Source organism: Macaca nemestrina, chromosome 7, assembly GCF_043159975.1.
Source record: "Macaca nemestrina isolate mMacNem1 chromosome 7, mMacNem.hap1, whole genome shotgun sequence".
Classification (NCBI taxonomy): domain Eukaryota; kingdom Metazoa; phylum Chordata; class Mammalia; order Primates; family Cercopithecidae; genus Macaca; species Macaca nemestrina.
The window spans coordinates 16,714,044-16,735,665 of NC_092131.1; the positions used below are offsets into that span (position 1 = coordinate 16,714,044).

Below are 21,622 nucleotides of genomic sequence, written 5' to 3' on the forward strand. Positions count from 1 at the left end.
GAACTTCTCAGCCTCCATAATCCTGTGAGCCATTTCTTTATGCTAAATCTCTTTGTCTATATCTGTATCTCCTATTGGTTCTGTTTCTCTGGAGAACAATGACTAATAGAAACAGAGATGCATGTGTCGCGGAAGCCTAAAATATTTAAAATATCTGGTTCTTTTCCTAAAAGTTTGTCGAGCTCCTGCTCAGGAGCTGTTGATTTAGCTCATGCCCCATCTGATACGGTCTGGCTCTGTGTCCCCATCCAAATCTCATCTTCAATTGTAATCCTTATCATCCTCATGACGAGGAAGGGACCATGTGTGAGGTGATTGGGTCATGGGGTAGTTTCCCCCACGCTGTTCTCATGATAGTGAGTGAGTTCTCACGAAATCTGATGGCTTAAAAGTGCGACATTTCCCCCCTCCCTCTTGCTCGCTCTCTCCTTCCGCCTTGTGAAGGTGCTTAAGTCTCCTTCACCTTCTGCAATTAATTTAAGTTCCCCGAGGCCTCCCCAGCCATGTGGAACTGGGGATTAAACCTCTTTCCTTTATAATACCCAGTCTCGAGCATTTCTTTTTTTCTTTTCCTTTTTCATTTTTCTTTCTTTTTTTTTTTTAGACAAAGTTTCGCTCTTGTTGCCTAGGCTGGAGTGCAGTGGCGCAATCTTGGCCCGCTGCAACCTCCGCCTCCCGGGTTCAAGTGATTCTCCTGCCTCAGCCTCCCGAATAGCTGGGATTACAGGCATGAGCCACACACCTGGCTAATTTTGTATTTTTAGTAGAGATGGGGTTTCTCCACGTTGGTCAGGCTGGTCTCGAACTCCTGACCTCAGGTGATCCACCCGCCCTGGCCTCCCAAAGTGCTGTAAGCCACCATGCCCAATCTTTTTTTTTTTTTTTTTTTTTTTTTTGAGACAGAGTCTCGCTCTGTCGCCCAGGCTGGAGTGCAGTGGCACGTCTCGGCTCACTGCAACCTCCTCCTCCTAGATTCAAGCAATTCTCCTGCCTCAGCCTCCTGAGTAGCTGGGATTACAGGCTCCTACTACCATGCCTAGTTAATTTTTGAATTTTTAGTAGACAAAGGGCTTTCACCATGTTGGCCAGGTTGGTCTTGAAATCCTGACCTCAAGTGATCCACCTGCCTTGGCCTCCCAAAGTGCTGGGATTACAGGTGTGAGCCACAGCGCCTGGCCTGGGTCTGTATTTCTAAAGGCTCTTGTGTCACATAAAACTTTCATTAAGAAAATCTCTTATGCTTTTCTCTTGTTAATTTGTCTTTTGTTTTAGGAGTATTGGCTTTGATGGGAAGGAAAGGTATCATAGCTTTTTTTTTGCCCCTGTAGTATAAAAAATGCTAATGTATCCTGGCCAAGTTGGGATTACCCCAAGAATCCAAGATTGGTTTACTATTAGAAAAGTGATTCACATACTTCATCACGTTACCATATTAAAGGCAAAAAGATACCATCTCAATAAATGCAGAAAAAAATACTAGTAGCATTTAATATCTGTCAATAATAAAAACTCAAGTAATTTGAACTAGTAGTTGATAAAGAACATCTAGCAAGGTTAAAAAAAAAAGAACAAAAGCCTATACCATACTTGCATACTTGGTTTTTTTTTTTTTTTAATGAGGCAGAGTTTTGCTCTTGTTGCCCAGGCTGGAGTGCAGTGACGCAATCTCGGCTTGCTGCAACCTCTGCCTCCCGGGTTCAGGTGATTCTCCTGCCTCAGCCTCCTGAGTAGCTGGGATTAGGATTACAGGCATGCACCACCATGCCCAGCTAATTTTTGTATTTTTAGTAGAGACAGGGTTTCGCCATATTGGCCAGGCTGGTCTCAAACTCCTGACTTTGGGTGATCTGCCCACTTCGGCCTCCCAAAGTGCTGGGATTACAGGCGTGAGCCACCGTGCCTGGCCTGCCTATAGCATACTTAATAGTGAATGTTGAAAGCACCCCCGTGAAGATCAGGAGCAAGGCCTAAGAACTCCCAGTATCATCACATTATACCAGCCTGTGTAGTAGAACAAGAATAAGAAAGCAAATAAAAATGCGTAAGGCGGCAAGGCACAGTGACTCACGCCTGTAATCCCAGGACTTTGGGAGGCTGAGTCAGAGGACTGCTTGAGCCAGGGAGGGGAAGGTTGCAATGAGCAGAGATCACACCAAAGCACTCCAGCCTGGGCTACAGAGTGAGATCCTGTCACAAAAAGAAAAAGAAAAAAATGTGTAAAGGCTTGGGAAGGAAGAAAAAACTTGCAGATATTATGATTGCATGGAAAACCCAACATTATCTACACAAGTAAATTAGTAAAATTAGTAAGTGAGTTCAGGAAGGTTTCTGTATACAAAATAAATATGTAAAAGTCAACTGCACTTCTGTACACCAGTAACAGTTAGAAATGTAATTGTGAGGCTGGGTGCGGTGGCTCATGCCTGTAATCCCAGCACTTTGGGTGGCCAAGGCGGGTGGATCACCTGAGGTCAGGAGCTTGAGAGCAGCCTGGGCAACACGGCGAAATCCTATCTCTACTAAAAATACAAAAATTAGCCGAATGTGATGGCACATGCCTGTAGTCCCAGCTACTCAGGAGGCTGAGGCAGGAGAATCACTTGAACCTGGGAAGTCGAGGTTGCGGTGAACTGAGATGGCGCCACTGCACTCCAGCCTGGGTGACAGATGGAGACTATCCCAGAAAAAAAAAAAAAAGAAATGTAATTTTGAATGATATCATCTATAATAGCATGAATAAATATCAATTACCCAGGAATAAATCTAACAAAATATGTGAAGACCATTTATGGAAAATATGGTAAAACTTTACTTAAAGACATTAAAGAAGAACTAATAAATGGAGAGACAGCATGTTCACAACAGAAAGACGCAATGTTGTAAATATATCTGTTCTCCCTAAATTGTATATTCTAGGCAATTCCAATCAAAATCCTAATGGGCTTTTAAAAAGGAACCGAACACGCTGATTCCAAAACTTATAGGGAATGGTCAATGGCCAAAAAATAACAAATCACTTTTTTTTTTTTTTTTTTTTTGAGACGGAGTCTGGCTCTGTCACCCAGGCTGGAGTGCAGTGGCGCGATCTCGGGTCACTGCAAGCTAAGCCTCCCGGGTTTACGCCATTCTCCTGCCTCAGCCTCCCGAGTAGCTGGGACTACAGGCGCCCGCCACCTCGCCCGGCTAGTTTTTTTTTTGTATTTTTTAGTAGTGACGGGGTTTCACCGTGTTAGCCAGGATGGTCTCGATCTCCTGACCTCGTGATCCGCCCGTCTCGGCCTCCCAAAGTGCTGGGATTACAGGCTTGAGCCACCGCGCCCGGCCAACAAATCACTTTTAAACAAAAGTAACAGACAGGTGTGTGTTGGGGTTGGGGGCTTGTCCTCTACCAGATATTAAGATACAGAAAACCATGGTAATTAAGATGGAGTGAAAGAGCTCCCACAACTCAACCCAAAAAACAAATGAATAGTCCAATTAAATGAATTAAATTGAATGGTCCTTTCTCCAAAGAAGCTATACAAATGCCCACTGAGCATATGAGAAGATGTTCGATCTCATTACAGAACTGCAAATCAAAGCCACAATGAGCTACCACTTGACACACATTAGGATGGCTACTATCAAAGACAAAAGCAAAATTAGAAAAGAAGTATCGGTGAGGACATGGAGTAAGTGGAACCCTTGTATATTGCTGGTGTGATGGTAAAATGGTGTAGCCTTCTGTGAAAATAGTATGGCCGTTCCTCAAAAAATTAACACTGGGCTACAGGCGGTGGTTCATGCCTGTAATCCCAGCACTTTGGGAGGCTGAGACGGGAGAATTGCTTGAGGCCAGGAGTTTGAGACTACCCTGGGAAACATAGTGAGACCCTATCTCTAGAAAAAATAGATACAATTTTAAAACATTAAACATTGAGCTAGCATGTAATCCTGTAATTCCACTTCTGGTATATACCCAAAAGAACGGGAAGCAGAAATTCGAACAGATATTTGTATACCAGTGTTCACAGCAGTATTATCCACAATAGCCAAAAGGTGGAAGCAACTGTCCACTGATGGATAAACAGATAAACAAATTTGGTATGTACCGACAATGGAATATTATTCAGCCTTTAAAAAGAATGAAATTATTTTTGTTGTTGTTGTTGAGACAGTCTTGCTGTTGTCACCCAGGCTGGAGTGCAGTGGCAAGATCTCAGGTCCCTGCAACCTCCGCCTCCCAGGTTCAAGCGACTCTCCTGCCTCAGACCCCCAAGTAGCTGGGATTACAGAGGCCTGCCACCATGCCCGGCTAATTTTTGTATTTTTAGTAGAGACGGGGGTTTCACCATGTTGGCCAGGCTGGTCTCAAACTCCTGACCTCAGGTGCTCTGCCCACCTCAGCCTTCCAAAGTGCTGGGATTACAGGCATGAGCTACCGCACCCAGCCAAAAAACAATGAAATTCTGATATATGCCATAACATGGATGTACCTTGGAGACATGAAAGACATTATAAGTAAAAGAAACTAGACACAAAAGAACTAATATTATATGATTCCACTGATATGAGGGACCTGGAATGGTCAAATTCATAAAGATGGAAAGTAAAATGGTAGTTGCCAGGGGCTGGGGGAAGGGAGGGATGACTGTGGAATTGCAGTTTGGGAAGATGAAAAAGTTCTGATTGGGCGCAGTGGCTCACGCCTGTAATCCCAGCACTTTGGGAGGCCGAGGCCGGCGGATCACCTGAGGTCAGGAGTTTGAGACCACCCTGGCCAACATGGCAAAACCCCGTCTCTACTAAAATACAAAAAGTAGCTGGGCGTAGCGGTGGGTGCCTGTAATCCCAGCTACTCAAGAGGCTGAGGCAGGCGAATCGCTTGAACTCAGGAGGCGGAGGTTGCAGTGAGCCGAGATCACGCCACTGCACTCCAGCCTGGGTGACAGAGCAAGACTCTATCTCAAGAAATAAAAAAGAAAAAGTTATGGTTCTCCCAAATATCTTGGACTACAGGCATGCACCACCATGCTAAACTAATTGTTTTATTTTTTTTGTAGGGATGGGATCTCACTATGTTGCCCTGCCTGGTCTTGAACTCCTAGGCTCAAGTGATCCTCCCGCCTTCACCTTCCAATGTGCTGGAATTATAGGAGTGAGCTACCATACCCTGCCCATAGTAATTAATATTTATTGTATTTACACAAATATTGGTCTACAATGAATTTTGGAAAAAAATGAAGTTCAACATAGGAAATTTGAAAGCTCAGGGAGAATAAGACAAAATAAAACCCATAGTCATGTCTGGAAACTTGATTTCTGACAGACAGGGAATTGCAGACAAGTGGGTACAAAAGTAAAATTGGGGCTGGGTGCGGTGGCGCATGCCTGTAATCCCAGCACTTTGGGAGGCCAAGGTGGGCAGATCACCTGAGGCCAGGAGTTCAAGATCAGCCTGACCAACATGAAGAAACCCCGTCTATACTAAAAATACAAAATTAGCTGAGTACGATCCCAGATACTTAGGAGGCTGATGCAAGAGAATTACATGAACCCAGAAGGCAGAGGTTGCAGTGAGTTGAGATCACGCCATTGCACTCCAGCCTGGGCAACAAGAGCAAAACTGTCTCAAAAAAATAAATAAATAAAAGTAAAATTGGAACCTAATTATCAGTCACAAAAATCAAATCCAGGTAGATCAAAGACCTAAATATGAAGTATGAAATATGAAGGACGAAATTAGAAACTTTTGTAAGATAATAGAAAAGAATATCCCAAGTTGAGAAAGGTTTCCTAGAGAAGATAAATTCGACATCAAAATTAGGAACTTCTGTCCAAAAGTCACCATCAATAAAATGCAAAAGCATTCCCAAACTGCAAGTAGATGTATGAACATATAACACTGGGATGGGCATGATATTTCATGTCTATAATCCTAGCATTTTGGAAGGCCAAGACAGGAAGATCACTTGCGGCCAGGAGTTCTAGACCAGCCTGGCCAACATGGTAAAACCTTATCTCTCCTAAAAATACCAAACTTGGCCGGGCGTGCTGGTATGTGGCTGTAATACCAGCTACTTGGGAGGCTGAGGCAGGAGGCTTGCTTGAGCCGGGGAGGTTGAGGCTGCAGTGAGCCATGTTCTTGCCCCTGCACTCCAGCCTGAGCAACAAAGTGAGACCCTGTCACAAAAAGAAAAAAACATAAAACTGATATGGAATAATTATCATCCAGAATATATAAAGAACTCTTATTAATAAATAAGAAAAAGACCACTCATTCATTAAAAAAATGGGGGGAAAGCTATAAACAGGCATTTACAGTACAGAAAAAACAGTTGGTTTATAAATACGAAAAGATTCTCCTCTGTTAGCTGGGCGTGGTGGTGCACATCTGTGGTCCCAGCTACTTGGGAGGCTGAGGTGGTAAGATCACCAGAATGCAGGAGGTTGAGGCTGTGTGAGCTGTGACCGTACCATTGCACTCCAGCCTGGGTGACAGAATGAGCCCCTGTCTCAAATAAAAATAAATAAAGAAGAAAAAATTATTGGCCAGGTGTGGTGGCTCACGCCTGTAATCCCAGCACTTTGGGAGGCCAAGGCGGGCGGATCACAAGGTCAAGAGATCGAGACCATCCTGGCCCACATGGTGAAACCCCATCTCTACTAAAAATACAAAAATTAGCTGGGTATGGTGGTACACGCCTATAGTCCCAGCTACTCGGGAGGCTGAGGCAGGAGAATGGCTTGAACCTGGGAGGTGGAAGTTGCAGTGAGCTGAGATTGCACCACTGCACTCCAGCCTGGCAACAGAGCGAGACTCCATCTCAAAAAAAAAAAAAAAAAAAAAAAAAAGAAAAGATTCTTCACTTCAATAGTAATTAAATACATGCAAATTATAACTATAATGAGACACAGGCCACACTCGTGGTGTTGACAAAAATTAAAATTGACAAGAATGAGGTCAACCGAAACACTATCACTGACTTGTAGTGCAAGGGTTGATTGTTATAAACCACTTTAGGGAAAAAAAATAGCATTATCCCATAGCATGGAAACACCTTTAAACCTTGCAATTCCATTCTTAGTTATACACTCTAAAGAGTACATGCAATGTGGGAAAATCATACAACATAATACTCTACAGTGGTGAAAAATAAACTACAGCTACCTCCATCAACACAAATGAAGCTCCAAAACATTATGTTGAGGCCGGGCATGGTGGTTTATGCCTATAATCCCAGCACTTTGGGAGGCCAAGGCGGGTGGATCACCTACTAGGGAGGCTGAGGCAGAAGAATCACTTGAACCCGGGAAGTGGAGGTTGGGGTGAGCCGAGATCGCACCATTGCACTCCAGCCTGGGCAACAAGAGCGAAACTCTGTCTCAAAAAACAAAAAACATCATGTTGAATAAAAGTCACAAAAATACAGCATATTCTTTTTTTTTTTAATTTTTTATTTTGTAGTGAAGGGGTCTCCCTATATTGCCCAGGCTGGTCTTGAACTCCTAGGCTTTAGCAACCCTCCTGCTACAGCCTCTCAAAGTGCTGGGATTACAGGTGTGAGTCACCATACCCAGCTAGCATATTCTTATATACAGCATTAAAATAGGCTTCTGGGCTTTGCAAAACCAAACCATATAGTACTTAGAGACTTAAGGGTGTGTGTATATAGGAAAACTATAAAGAAAAGCACGAAGTCTGTAATTTCCCTCAGGTAGAGACAGGAGAGCACATGACTGGGGAGAAGCACATATAGAAGCTTCTAAGAAACTGACTCTGATCTATTTCTTAACTTGGATCGTAGGGACACAGTTGTTTACTATTCTTTAAGTTGAACATATGGCTTATATGTATATAGATTTCACAATTTTTAAAAACTTAAAAGATAAAAAGTGTGTAGATGATGGCTAAGGATGCAGGAATAGAACTGGGTCCCCTGAGGCTCAAGGCAGAGGCTGGGCGGATTGTCAGGCTTCTGACCCACTGGAGAATGCAAACCAAGAATGTGCTGAGAGCCCAGCCCCTCAACATTTGATTTTGTCTCCCTAGCATTTTTTTTTTCTTTCAGAAACTGTCTTTCCCCCAACCCAGAAGGGCTGCCAATCATGTGGCCTTACCTGTCCCATCAATAGAACCACGTGACTCAGGCCGACTAACCAGGGTATTTCCACTCATCTAGCCTTGGTGGTTACTTAATACAGGGGGTGAGCAGAGGTCCCAAGAGAGCCCAGTCAGAGCCCTCCCTGTGTCTTCTGTTGGAACAACTCAGAATCTAAGTGGATTGCTAGACATAAATGCATTGTAAGCCTAGAGCTCCATGAAAATCGGCCTGAAAACCCATTAAAACCAGTAGAAAGGAAAGCAGAAAAAGGGCCGGAGAGTCACAGGGGACAAAGGTGGGTAAGAAACAGACAAAGTCCTTATCCTGTCATTTAGGTATCTGGATCCAACCTTTCCTGCTTCCCAGTTATATAGCCTAATACAATCCCCTTTCTGGATCTTTCTTTCATTTTTTATTCTATTTTTTTGGTTTGAGACAGAGTCTCGCTCTGTCACACAGGTGGGAGTGCAGTGGCGTGATCACAGCTCACTGCAACCTCCGTGCCTGCACTCAAGTGATCCTCCCACTTCAGCCTCTCCAGTAGCTAAGACTACAGGCACATGCCACCACCCCCATGCCTGGCTAATTTTTTTTGTTTTTTGTTTTTTTTTGTAGAGATGGGGTTTCTCCATGTTGCCCAGGCTGGTCTCGAACTCCTCAGCTCAAGCAGTTCACCTGTCTCAGCCTCCCAAAGTGCTAGGAATATAGGTGTGAGCCACCGCACCTGGCCTGGATCTTTCTTAACATCAACTGCAATCAAGTGTCCTAAGTAACTCAGAATTCTGTACCGGGAGCAGGGTTTTGCAAATGACAGACCCTAATATCTGGAATTTGCTGGGTTGAGGTGGGTGTAAGATGGGGTCCCCCTTCCTGACTCGGGGGTGAGCAACACCTATCAAGTGGTGCAAGGTAGCCAAAGCCTCTTCTGTTGAGCCCAGTGAGTCAGACCACATGCTCAATGAGGCTGGAAATTGGTAGGACTTGTTAAAAAAAAAAAAAAAAAAAAAAAAAAGGGCAGGTGCCTGGGGTGTGCTGCCCCTTCTTCAGCCTTCAGTAAGTTCTGTGACAAAAAGATGCACTTTAGTCCCAGTTGACCTTTCTGAAAGCAAGGAAGGAGAAAAGCAAGCCATGAGTTTCTCTTTCCGCCTGGGGCAAGCAATTCAACTGAGCTGAGAACCAGAAAATCGTATTTCAGGATTGCAAAAGTCAGCTTCCCTGCCCCAGGCTAAGAGCACAGGTGAAGGCTGAGAGAAGGAGGACACAGTGTGAGAGGGGACAGAAACCCGAAGAAGCAGTTCCCCTGGCTCCCTGCCAGCCACTTCTGCCCTGCGTCGCCTGCCTGGCCAAACCACAAACAGCCTGAAGGCAAGGGGCCAGACAGCCCAGGCCTCATCCCTCTGGCCCCGGCCCAGTGTGTTGGGGCGGAGGCCAGAAGGCTGCAGTCTGAAGGCAGGCTCGAGGAGAACAGGGTGTAGAGGCGGCAGGTGTAGCGGGGACAAGGTCCAGATTCTAGAGCATGACTTGACTGAGTTTCTAGCTCCAGTTGGCAGCTTACAGAGTTATCAGTAAATAGACTAAGGTCCTGGCATGGTGGCTCATGCCTGTAATCCCAGCACATTGGAAGGCTGAGGCAGGAGGATTGCTTGAGGCCAGGAGTTCAATACCAGCCTGGGCAACACAGCAAGATCCTGTCTCTATAAAATATTTAAAAATTAGCCAGGTATGGCGGCACATGCCTGTGGTCCTAGCTACTCAGGAGGCTGAGGTGGGAGGATGGCTTGAGATTGGGAGGCTGAGCCTATAGTGAGCCATACTTGTGCCACTGCACTTCAGCCTGGGTGACAGAGGGAAACTCTATCTCATAAAAAAAAAAAAAAAAAAAAAAGAGTAGCATCAAGGCCTGACTGAGAAGAATGTACATCAGCCAGCTTTGCCTGGATGTGGGCAGCCAGTACCACACTGGGGTGGTGCATTTCTGGAATTGTTTATGTGGAAAAGGCCATGGGTGGATGCCAGGCAGTCAAGGGGTGGAGTGCAGTGGCTATCTATTTATTTCTGCCCTACAGGGGGTGGAATTGTGGCCCCCAAAAATCTAAGTCCAAGGCCTAACCCTCACCCTATACCTGTGAATATGACTTTATTTGGAAAACGGGTCTTTGCAGATGCGATTAAGTGAAAGATCTTGAGATGAGATTATTATGGATTGAGTGGACCCTAAAACCAGTAATACATTTTTTGTGTGTGGTTGAGATGGGGTCTTGCTATATTGCCCAGGCTTGTCTCAAACTCCTGGGCTCAAGCAGTTCTCCCGCCTTGGCCTCCCAAAGTGCTAGGATTACAGGCCTGAGCCACCACACCCGGCCTGACACATGTTCTTTTTTTTTTTTTTTTTTTCCATGTGTAGGGCATTTGTTTGTAGGGAGGTCACAAGCTCTGTGTCCCTTGTCACAATGACCCCAGATTACTGTTGGGTGTGTTGTAAACAGAGGAGGCATTCTTCGCGCCCCCTGCTCTGAGCACACCCCAACACATGTAATTATAAGAAAAGAAGGCACAGACATGACAGGAGAAACACAGAAGGGGCCATCCTGTGAAGATGGAGGCAGAGATTGGAGTGACGCAGCTACAGGCCAAGGAACTCCAAGGATTTCCTGGGGCCACAGAAGCTGAAAGAGGCAAGAAAGGATCATTCCTTCAAGGCATCAGAGGGAATATAGTCCCCCAATACACTGACGTAGAACTCCTACCCCCCAGAGCTGTGAGATAAGAGATGTCTGTTGTTTTTGGCCACCAAGTAAGTTGGGATTCGTTGTGGCAGCCCTAAGAAACAATTACCTGCCCAGCAAATTGGAAAAGGGTCCCCTACTACCCAGTGTGGCTGTCTGATAGTGAACAGAGTCATTATCTCAGACCTAGGTGACAATCAAAATAGCCCATCCTCCTTAGCACAATGTTAGGGTTGCAGATGGTCACATGACCCCAGCTAGCCAACCAGAGTTATCCTTTGAATTTGTTTGTTTTTGTTGTTTGTTTTTTTGAGACTGCTTCTCGCTCTGTCACCCAGGCTAAAGTGCAGTGGCAAGATCTTGGCTCACTGCAGCCTCCACCTCCTGGATTCAAGCAATTCTCCTGACTCAGCCTCATGAGTAGCCCAGGCTCAGCTAACTTTTGTATTTTTAGTAGAGACAGAATTTCACCATGTTGGCCAGGCTGATCTCGAACTCCTGACCTCAGGTGATCCTCCTGCCTTGGTCTCCCAAAGTGCTGGGATTACAGGCATGAACCACCGTGCCCAGCCTTACCCTTTGAATTTGTATAGATGTCAGGAAAGAAGTATTTCTTACCTCTGAAATTGCTAGACACAGGTACAATGTGAGCATAGGTTGCCAGTGGTCATTTGTCACCCCACAGAGAGAGCTGGCTTGAGAAGGAAGCCAACAGAGAAGAAAGCAGAGAGCCAAGAGTAAAAAGAGGCAGGGCTTGATGCTGTCATCTCTGGCCCTACAAGCAACCCTATCTAAACACAGATCTCTCTCTGGACAAACTACCTTACCTAAACACAGATCTATCTCTGGACAAACAACTGTACCTAAATATAGATCTATCTCTGGGCTTTTCTGCCAGTCACTTCCCCTTTTCTGCTCAAATCAATTTGAGACAGGATCGCAGCCATTTCAGAGGGCAGATTCTGCAGCCAGTATGTGTTTGACAGGCTTGTTCCCAGTGCTGTAAAGAAATAGTACTTGAACATAAATTTAATTTCCTCAGCAAGGCCATTTTTATACTTTCTGCAGAAAGGGTACACTTGCCAGCAGTTTTGCCCCTTGAGTATATCGAACAAAGGAGACAGGGTCATTTATAACCTGATGCGTCCACCCTACTGCTGTGTCCGGTTTTCATTGGCTGGACCTCACACTCTGTATTTGTCCCGACTGGCTGGCAACTTAGAACCTTTTAAAAGAGGCAAAGGCAGAGGAGAAAAAAGGAAGGAGGAAGTAACTTGCGGAATGTTGAGAAAGGTAAAAACACCTTCAAATAAGGAAGAGGAACAGGCTATGACCTAATGCTTGCTTGGACCAGTATAAGCATGCCAGGGCAAATATTTAGGCTAAATTGTGGGAGCTAAGAACATTAAAGTACGTTGATTTCTTTACTACGGATAGCAGATATTTAAGAATGTTAGCACAGGTCTTTGAATAAATTTTGCTTCTAAGAGAAGTTACTATTTATTCCTAATTAGATGGGAAGCAAAGTCTTTGAAGAGGAACCTCTACTTTACTTTTTACATATGTCTCAAGTACAGCAGATAAAAATCTCATCAGAACAAACAACCAAGGCTTCCATAAAACAGGCTGATTTGCTTCTGATTAACCACAGAATCAGAGTGAGTTACAACCAACCCCTGTGTAACAGGACACTTTCTTTGGCCCGGGCAACATGGCCTTCCACCAGCACTTTCTTCAGGCCTCAGAGAACTCGTGGTTGAAAAAAGCCATGCCATTCACAGAAAGCCTAATCTGCCATGAATTAACAAGCAGCTATGCCCACAGTGGACCCATTTCCTACCTCCAGCCTGAAGTCCTGCGGAACTATCAACCCCACAAACCAAATGCAGTAATGCAATAAATGTGGAAACCCCAGAGAGAAGAGGAGGCCTCAGGAGGAGGGAGGTTGGTGCTTCCATTTGCTCAGCTCCTTGACAGCAAATTAGTGAGCTTCACTTCCAGTTGGCTGGGTTTGCTGCTTTTAAAAGTCTGACTATTGGCCGGGCAAGGTGGCTCACACCTGTAATCCCAGCACTTTGGGAGGCTGAGGTGGGTGGATCACGAGGTCAGGAGACCGAGACCATCCTGGCCAACATGATGAAACCCGTCTCTACTAAAAATACAAAAATTAGCTGGGCATGATGGCATGTGCCTATAGTCCCAGCTACTCAGGAGGCTGAGGTAGGAAAATGGCTTGAACCTGGGAGGCAGAGGTTACAGTGAGCCGAGATTGTGCCACTGCACTCCAGCCTGGGTGACAGAGTGAGACTCCATCGCAAGAAAAAAAAAAAGAAAAGAAAAAAGTCTGACTATTAAAGCCAAATGATGCTCCTTTAAAAAATCAAAAAAACAGGCTGGGTGCAGTGGTTCATGCATGTAACCCCAGTACTTTGGCAGGCCAAGGCAGGCGAACTGTTTAAGCCCAGAAGTTCAAGACTAGCCTAGCAACATGGCAAAACCCTGTCTCTACAAAAAATCAGCTGGCTCTGGCGGTGCACAACTGTAGTCCCAGCTACCCAGGAGGCTGAGGTCAGAGGACCATCTAAACCCAAGGGGTTAAGGCTGCAGTGAGACATGACTGTGTCACTGCACTCCAGCCTGAGGGACAAAGTGAGACCCTGTCTTGAAAAAAATAATCAGAAACAACCTGAAGTACTGTTACAATGGACCTAAACTTGATGCATTAGGCTCCGTGAGTGAGAGAGTTTAACGTTTCTGAAAGCATACAGTTCATTCTTTCATTCCTTTTTTTTTTTTTTTGAGATGAGTCTTGCTCTGCCACCCAGGCTGGAGTGCAGTGGTACGATCTTGGCTCACTGCAAGCTCCGCCTCCCAGGTTCACGCCATTCTCCTGCCTCAGCCTCCCAAGTAGCTGGGACTACAGGCGACCGCCACCATGCCCGGCTAATTTTTTGTATTTTTTAGTAGAGATGGGGTTTCACCATGTTAGCCAGGATGGTCTCGATCTCCTGACCTCGTGATCCACCCACCTAGGCCTCCGAAAGTGCTGAGATTATAGGCGTGAGCCACCGCGCCTGGCCTCATTCTTTTTTTTTTTTTTTTTAACTGTCTCTACCTCATTTCTCCCAAACTACCATCAATATGACAGTTTTCCCAAACAAGGGTGCCCCATTTCTAAATATTCACAAGTCCGTTTGCCAGGGTCTGCCAGGGCAGTGTTTATTGCTTCAAGATGTGCGCTAATATCAAGTGGCTTTGTAGCATGGGAATATGCTTGGCTGGGCCCCTCCGTTTACTGTCAAACTGATACCTTGGAATCCTGCTCTTATAAATGTTCTGTTGTGTGTTTGTTACTTGGTATTTTTAGAAACACCCAAGTTAGCCCTATAAAAACGGATTGATTCCTCTGTGATGATCCAGGTACTCATGATGCTTCAAGTCTGGTGGCCGTCACTAGTAACTAAGGTGGTGTGGGCCGAACAGAGTTCTCCCCGAGCACAGGGAGCAACTCTTGATTGTCTCTGTGGCTCAGGTGCCTGTCTCCTGCTAAGCCCAAGTTCTCCAAAGACAGGGACTGTGTCTTATCTGTCTTTATAGCCCACAAACCCAGAGTAGTGCCGGGTACATAGTGAGTGCCTCCTTGTTGAACGAAATGCAGCCTTAAGAAAAGAAAGAACTAACCAAGTGTGGTGACTCACACCTGTAATCCCAGCATTTTGGGAGGCCGAGGCAGGCGGATTACAAGGTCAGGAGTTCGAGACCAGCCTGGCCAATATAGTGAAACTTTGTCTCTACTAGAAACACAAAAATTGGCCAGGCACGGTGGCTTAAGCCTGTAATCCCAGCACTTTGGGAGGCCGAGATGGGCAGATCACGAGGTCAGGAGATCGAGACCATCCTGGCTAACACGGTGAAACCCCGTCTCTACTAAAAAAATACAAAAAACTAGCTGGACATGGTGGCAGGTGTCTGTAGTCCCAGCTACTCGGGAGGCTGAGGCAGGAGAATGGCGTGAACCCGGGAGGCGGAGCTTGCAGTGAGCTGAGATCTGGCCACTGTACTCCAGCCTGGGCGACACAGCGAGACTCCGTCTAAAAAAAAAAAAAAATACAAAAATTAGCTGGACGTGGTAGCAGGCACCTATAGTCCCTACTACTCCTACTCAGAAGGCTGAGGCAGGAGAATCGCTTGAACCCGGGAGGCAGAGGTTGCCATAAGCCAAGATCGAGCCACTGCACTCCAGCCTGGGCGACAGCGTGAGACTCCATCTCAAACAAAAAAAGAAAAAAAAAAAGAAAAAAAGAACTTTTTTTCTTTTATTATACTTAAAATACACATAACATTGACCATCTTAATCATTTTAAAGTATACAATTCAGTAACATTAAATACACTCACAGTGTTATGCAATGTCATACTTTTTTTTTTTTTTTTTTTTTGAGACGGAGTCTCTCTCTGTCGCCCAGGCTGGAGTGCAGTGGTGCAATCTCGGCTCACTATAAGCTCCGCCTCCTGGGTTCACGCCACTCTCCCGGCTCAGCCTCCTGAGTAGCTGGGACTACAGGTGTCCACCACCACGCCCGACTAATTTCTTGTATTTTTAGTAGAGATGGGGTTTCACCATTCACAGGATGGTCTCAATCTCCTGACCTTGTGATCTGCCCGCCTCAGCCTCCCAAAGTGCTGGGATTACAGGCATGAGCCACCGCACCCAGTCGCAATGTCATACTTTTTAATTTAAAAGAAAAAAATCTTTCTTTTTCTCTTTTAAAGGTTCATGGCTCATGCCTGTAATCCCAACACTTTGGGAGGCCAAGGCGGGAGGACTGCCTGAGCCCAGAAGTTTGAGACCAGCCTGTGCAACACAGTGGAACCCCATCTCTACAAAAAATAAAAAATTAGCTGGGAAGGGTGGCACGTGTCTGTGTTCCCAGCTACTCAGGAGGCTGAGGTGGGAGCCCAGGAGGTCAAGGCTGCAGTGAGCTGTGGTTGTTGAACCACTGCACTCCAGTCTGGAGCACAGGGTGAGACCCTGTCTCAAAAAAAAAAAAAGAAGAAAAAAAAAAGACTCCTTAATAAAATTACTCTAAATAGGTTAACAGTTTTTCTAAGAAATAAAAAAAAAAAAAACCAAAAGATATAATACAGAGCCTGATTTCAAGGCAATCTAGACAACAAGGTGTGAATACTGTTCTCCACTAAATACAACTGTTATCCCTTCTTAGCTCTTCGGTGATCATCTCCCAGTGCTCAAAACGCATTCATCAAGCAAATGTGTTGAGCACTCTGTTAGATGATGGGAATACACAGATGAGCAGACATGGCCCGTGCCTGTGAGGCGCTTAAAGACCAGAGAAGAGACAGATGCTTATTTCTAATTCCCCACGCTATACTGCAAACCTCTTAAGGGTAGGGGTTTTTGTCATTTTTTTCCCCCTGCTCTATCCCCGGTATACTGAACAGTGCCTGGCACACTACAGGCATTTAAAAAATACTTGACGAATAAATAAATAATGAAAATCTGGCTGGGGAAGAAGGAGAAAGCTTCACCGAAGACATTAGTTGAGTTTGTTCTTGAAATTACTATTATGATTATTATCTTTGAGATGGCGTCTAACTCTGTCACCCAGGCTGGAGTGCAGTAGTGCGATCACCACCACGTCTGGCTAATTTTTGTATTTTTGGTAGAGATAGGGTTTCGCCATGTTGGCCAGGCTGGTCTCGAACTCCTGATCTCAGGTGATCCACCCACCTTGGCCTCCCAACATGCTGGGATTACAGGTGTGAGCCACTGCACCCAGCCAAAAATATTATTTCTTGAAGAAAGAGTTACAGACATCCCCACAGGAGAAGAGGGTCTTTTCGGAAGCTTGGGTACAGAGCAGGTGGCACGATTGGATGGTGGAGTAGGACATGGAAAGAGCCATACAGTTCATTCTTCTGCCATTCAGAGAGCACCTTCTGTGTATCCAGCAATGTGCTTAAGCACTGGAGCTGCTAATGAGGAAGAGGCAGGGAAAAGTGTGTTGACAGCCTCAGGCAGCTATGGTCTGGGAGGCATTGCATGAGCTTTGACAAACAACTGGAAACCAGCACTAGGAGAAGGTTGAAGAAGTCTCTGTAGGTGAAAGTGTGAGTGGTTGGCACACCTGGGGAAAGAGGCAGAGGGGCTGGGAAGATAGACAAAGAGATGCTTGGGAAGGAGCATGTGAATAAACTGAAGCAGTATGAGCTTCATCTAAGAGCCCCAGGAGCACTAAGGGTGGGAGGATCCCCTGAGCAGGCAGCACTCGGTGGAAGATGAATGTGAAGAACATCCCTCAGGGACCCTTTGTCGTAGCTGTTTGAGAAGCAATCAAGGCGTTCCCCAAAGTGAGAGAATGAGAGGAAGGGCTGATTTGAGGAACTGGAAGAAGGAGACTCGCCAGAACCTGACACCGGACTGAATGTATGCAAAACGTGCAACGAAAGAAAGGAATCACAAATAATTATCAGGGCCGGGCGGGGTGGCTCATGCCTGTAATCCCAGCACTTTGGGAGGCCGAGGCAGGTGGATCACCTAAGGACAGAGTTCAAGACCAGCCTGGCCAACATGGTGAAATGCTGTCTCTACTAAAAATATGAAAATTAGCCAGGCGTGGTGGTGGGTGCCTGTAATCCCTGCTACTCAGGAGGCTGAGGCAGGAGAATGGCTTGGACCCAGGAGGCGGAGGTTGCAGGCTGCAGTGAGCTGAGATGGCACCATTGCACTCCAGCCTAGGTGACAAGAGTGAAACTTCATCTCAACAAATAATAATAATTATTATTATCAGATTTCTTTTTCCAGGGATGGACAACCAGCTAACTGTGACATTCATGAAAATAAATACAAGAAGAGACTGATGAGGAATTTGGTTTTAGAATGCTAAGTAGGAGGAGCCTGTGAGACAGCCCCAGGCAGAGGTCCATGACAGGGTGGACATTCAGCACCAGAAGTCAGGAGGGACACCTGCCTGGAGGAGGGAGAGCTGCAAGTCATCAGCTTCCGCGTGGCTGAGGACACTAAGTGTATTAGTCAGGGTTCTCTAGATGGGACAGGAGTAATACATGAAGGGGAGTTTATTAAGGAGTATTGACTCACACCATCACAAGATGAAGTCTCACAATAGGCCATCTGCAAGCCGAGGAGCAGGGAAGCCAGTCCAAGTCCCAAAACCTCAAAAGTAGGGAAGCCAACAGTGCAGCCTTCAGTCTCAGGCCGAGAGCCCCTGGCAAACCACTGGTGTAAGTCCAAGAGTCCAAAGCTGAAGAACTTGGAGTCGGATGTTTGAGGGCAGGAAGCATCCAGCACAGGAGAAAGATGAAGACCAAAAGACTCAGCCAGTCTAGTCCTTCCATGTTCCTCTGCCTGCTTTTATCCTAGATGAGCCGGCAGCTGATTAGATGGTACCCACCCAGATTGAGGGCAGGTCTGCCTCTCCCAGTTCACTGACTCAAACGTTAATCTCCTTTTGGCAACACCCTCACAGGAGAGGGAGAGGGCAGAAGGCAAGAAGGGCCGTGGGTGGAACACGAAGACCCAGGGGATATTTAGGGAGCGAGTGGAACAGGAGGTCTCTTGAAATAAATGGAAAAAAATGTCCAGCAAAGTAGGATGGGAACCTAGAAAGAGTAGCACTGCAGTGAGAAAGACTCTTCAGGTATGGGAGCACAGTGGTACCAAAGGTCAGATCAAGGTAGAAAAGCCTGGGAAGTTTGATCAGACGAACAGAGTGGGTCAGGGAACATGAGTGAAAGGATATGTACAACTCTGAGTTACATCATTCAGAAGGGAGCTGTTTGCCCTCTGATTCCTTCCCTCTTCCCACTACAGGCAGGAACAGAAGGTGAAGGTGATGTTGAGTCAGTTTTGACTATGCAGAAAAGGAGCAACAAGATGGAGGAACCTGGTTTCCTGAATGACCCTGTGGAACAGAGTTGGTTGCCTGTCCTGGACTGACCATCTACCTCTTAGCTATTATGTGAAAGAGGAAAAATTTTCTCTCCTTTTTGAGCAAATGTATTTTGGGATTGTTTTTACAATTTAGCCTGTACCCTAAGTAATACAGAGTGTCTCCCAAAGGTACAGATAATAATAATTTTAGTAGTAGTAGTATAATTGAAAAAAAATTTTTTTTAACTTTTTAGGGAGACTTTTTAGGGTCTCACTATGTTGCCCAGGCTGGTTTCGAACTCCTGAGCTCAAGCAATCCTCCTGCTTTGGCCTCACAAAGTGCTGGGATTACAGGCATGAGCTACCGTGCCTGTCCCCACTGATAGGAATATTTCTTGAAAGTATAAACCAAAAGTAAAATTCTAAGCCCTTCAACCAATTGAATGAACCCCCTTTCAGCTAAGGGCATTCCAAAGAAACCTGAAAAACTAGTCCAGGCCAGGATGGGAGGGGAATGGCTGAACATGCCTCATTATACCCCCTCCACTGGGGAGTTTAGATACAACTGACCAGCATTAACATTAAAACAGAGATCTTAAGTCTGACAAAAGAGACTCTTTGTAGCCATAAGATACCAAATTCCAACCTGACTCTATCAAATGATAGATAAAGGAGGAAATCAAAATATCTTACCCCCAAATATGTTTCTTCACCATATTTTGAAACTGCTTTCTGCATCTGTAAAGAATCTGTTAACATAACTAGCTCTTTCCCCTTCTAAGTCCTCCCACCCTGAAGAGAGTAATGGAGTCTGGCACCTTTTAAGGTCTGATAAGAGAGGTTTACCTGTAATCCCAATACTTCAGGAGGCTGAAGCGAGTGGATCACTTGAGGTCAGGAGTTTGAGACCAGTGTGGCCAACATAGTGAACCCCCATCTCTACTAAAAATCTAAAAATACAAAAAATTAGCCAGGCGTGGATGGGGGGGCGGGTGGCGTCTGTAATCCCAGCTACTTGGGAGACTGAAGGAGATGAATCGCTTGAATCCCAGGAGGCGGAGGGTGCAGTGAGCCAAGATCATCCCACCGTACTCCAGCCCGGGTGACAGAGTGAGACTCCATCTCAAAAAAAAAAAAAAAAAAAGGGAGATTTACCATCCATTCTCTCTGAAGCCTGCAAGCTTCATCTATATAACAAGAACCTTGGCCCTTGGCTTCCACAACCCCTTTCATCTTAAATCCAAGTGTTTCTTCCTGCTAACTTCAACTTTAAGCAAAGCTTAACTCTTTTAACTAATTGCTCATCAGGAAATCTTTGAATCTACCTATGACCTGAACACCTCAATTCTGGATTGAATCAACCAAACCAATGTGTACCTCACATGTATTGATGGATGTCTGTGTCTTCCTAAACTGCATAAAACCAAGCTGTATCCCAACCATCGTAGGCACATGTTCTCAGGACCTCCTGGGTCCTCATGTTTGGCTCAGAATAAGTCTCTTCAAATATTTTACAGAGTTTGGCCCCCTTTTTTTTTTTTTTTTGTCAACAAAAGCTTACTCTGTGCCAGGCACTGTTCTAAACACTTTTCATGTACTATGTCATTTAATCCATACAACACTCCCTAGATGAGGGCTGTTATCCCTATTTTACAGAAAAGGAAGCACAGGAAGATTCAGTACTTTGCCTAAAGACTCACAGGTATTGAGTGGCCAAACCAGCAGTCAAGTCCAAGTGTCAGAGGCTTTCGAACCAGAGCCACTCCACCTTGAATAGGGGATGGGTAAAATAAGGCTGAGACTTACTGGGCTGCATTCCCAGGAACTTAGGCATTCCTAGTCACAGGATGAGATAGGAGGTAGGCACAAGATACAGGTCACAAAGACCCTGCTGATAAAACACTATGCAGTAAAGAAACCAGCCAAAACCAAGATAGCAATGAAAGTGACCTCTGGTCGTCCTCACTGCTTATTATACACTAACCATAATGCATTAGCAGGCAAAAGACACTCCCACCAACACCAGGACAGTTTACAAATGCCATGGCAACGTCTGGAAATTACCCTATATTGTATAAAGAGGGGAGAAACCCTCAGTTCCAGGAATTGCCCACCCCTTTCCTGGAACACTCATGAGTAATCCATCCCTTGTTTAGCATATAATCAATAAATAACTATAAGTATACTCAGTCAAGCAACCCATGCCACTGTTCTACCTATGGAGGAGCCATTCTTTTTTTTTTTTTTTTTGAGATGGAGTCTCACTCTGTCGCCAGGCTGGAGTGCAGTGGGGCGATTTCGGCTCACTGCAAGCTCTGCCTCCCAGGTTCAAGTGATTTTCCTGCCTCAGCCTCCCAAGTAGCTGGGATTACAGGTACACGCCACCACACCCAGCTAATTTTTGTATTTTTAGTAGAGACAGGGTTTTACTATGTTGGCCAGGATGGTCTTGATCTCCTAACCTTGTGATCTGCCTGCCTTGGCCTTCCAAAGTGCTGGGATTACAGACATGAGCCACTGCGCCCGGCCTATTCCTTTACTTTCTTAATAAACTTGCTTTCACTTCCACTTTACTATGAACTTGCCCCCAATTTCTTCTTGCACAAGGTCCAAGAACTCTCTTGGGGTCTGGTTTGGGGCCCCTTTCTGGTAACACAAGTATTCTGGATTGAGATCATATTTTCAGTCACTATGCTTTTCTTTTTTTTTTTTTTTGAGACGGAGTCTCGCTCTGTCGCCCAGGCTGGAGTGCAGTGGCCTGATCTCAGCTCACTGCAAGCTCCGCCTCCCGGGTTCACGCCATTCTCCTGCCTCAGCCTCCCGAGTAGCTGGGACCACAGGCGCCCGCCAGCTCGCCCGGCTAGGTTTTTGTATTTTTTAGTAGAGACGGGGTTTCACTGT

The 21,622-nt window shown here is 45.6% G+C and overlaps 1 protein-coding gene and 1 non-coding gene across 10 annotated transcripts in view; both read right to left on the reverse strand.

Annotated features, from left to right (window-relative positions):
• Nucleotides 1-21,622, reverse strand: part of DGLUCY (D-glutamate cyclase) — a 164,747-nt gene that overhangs the window by 84,838 nt on the left and 58,287 nt on the right. The window contains exon 2 of one of the 9 annotated variants that reach the window (XM_071099720.1): nt 2,069-2,187. The exons of 7 other annotated variants lie outside the window; for them this stretch is intronic. The gene's annotated coding sequence lies outside the window, so the exon portion shown is untranslated. Of the gene's footprint in view, nt 1-2,068; nt 2,188-19,567; nt 19,844-21,622 lie in introns of all 9 variants that reach the window. One more of the 9 variants, XM_071099721.1, reaches the window with a different exon arrangement.
• On the reverse strand, nt 10,481-10,609 carry LOC112424205 (small nucleolar RNA SNORA11). Its single transcript, XR_003014929.2, has one exon. It is a non-coding gene; the product is annotated as a small nucleolar RNA SNORA11 (small nucleolar RNA).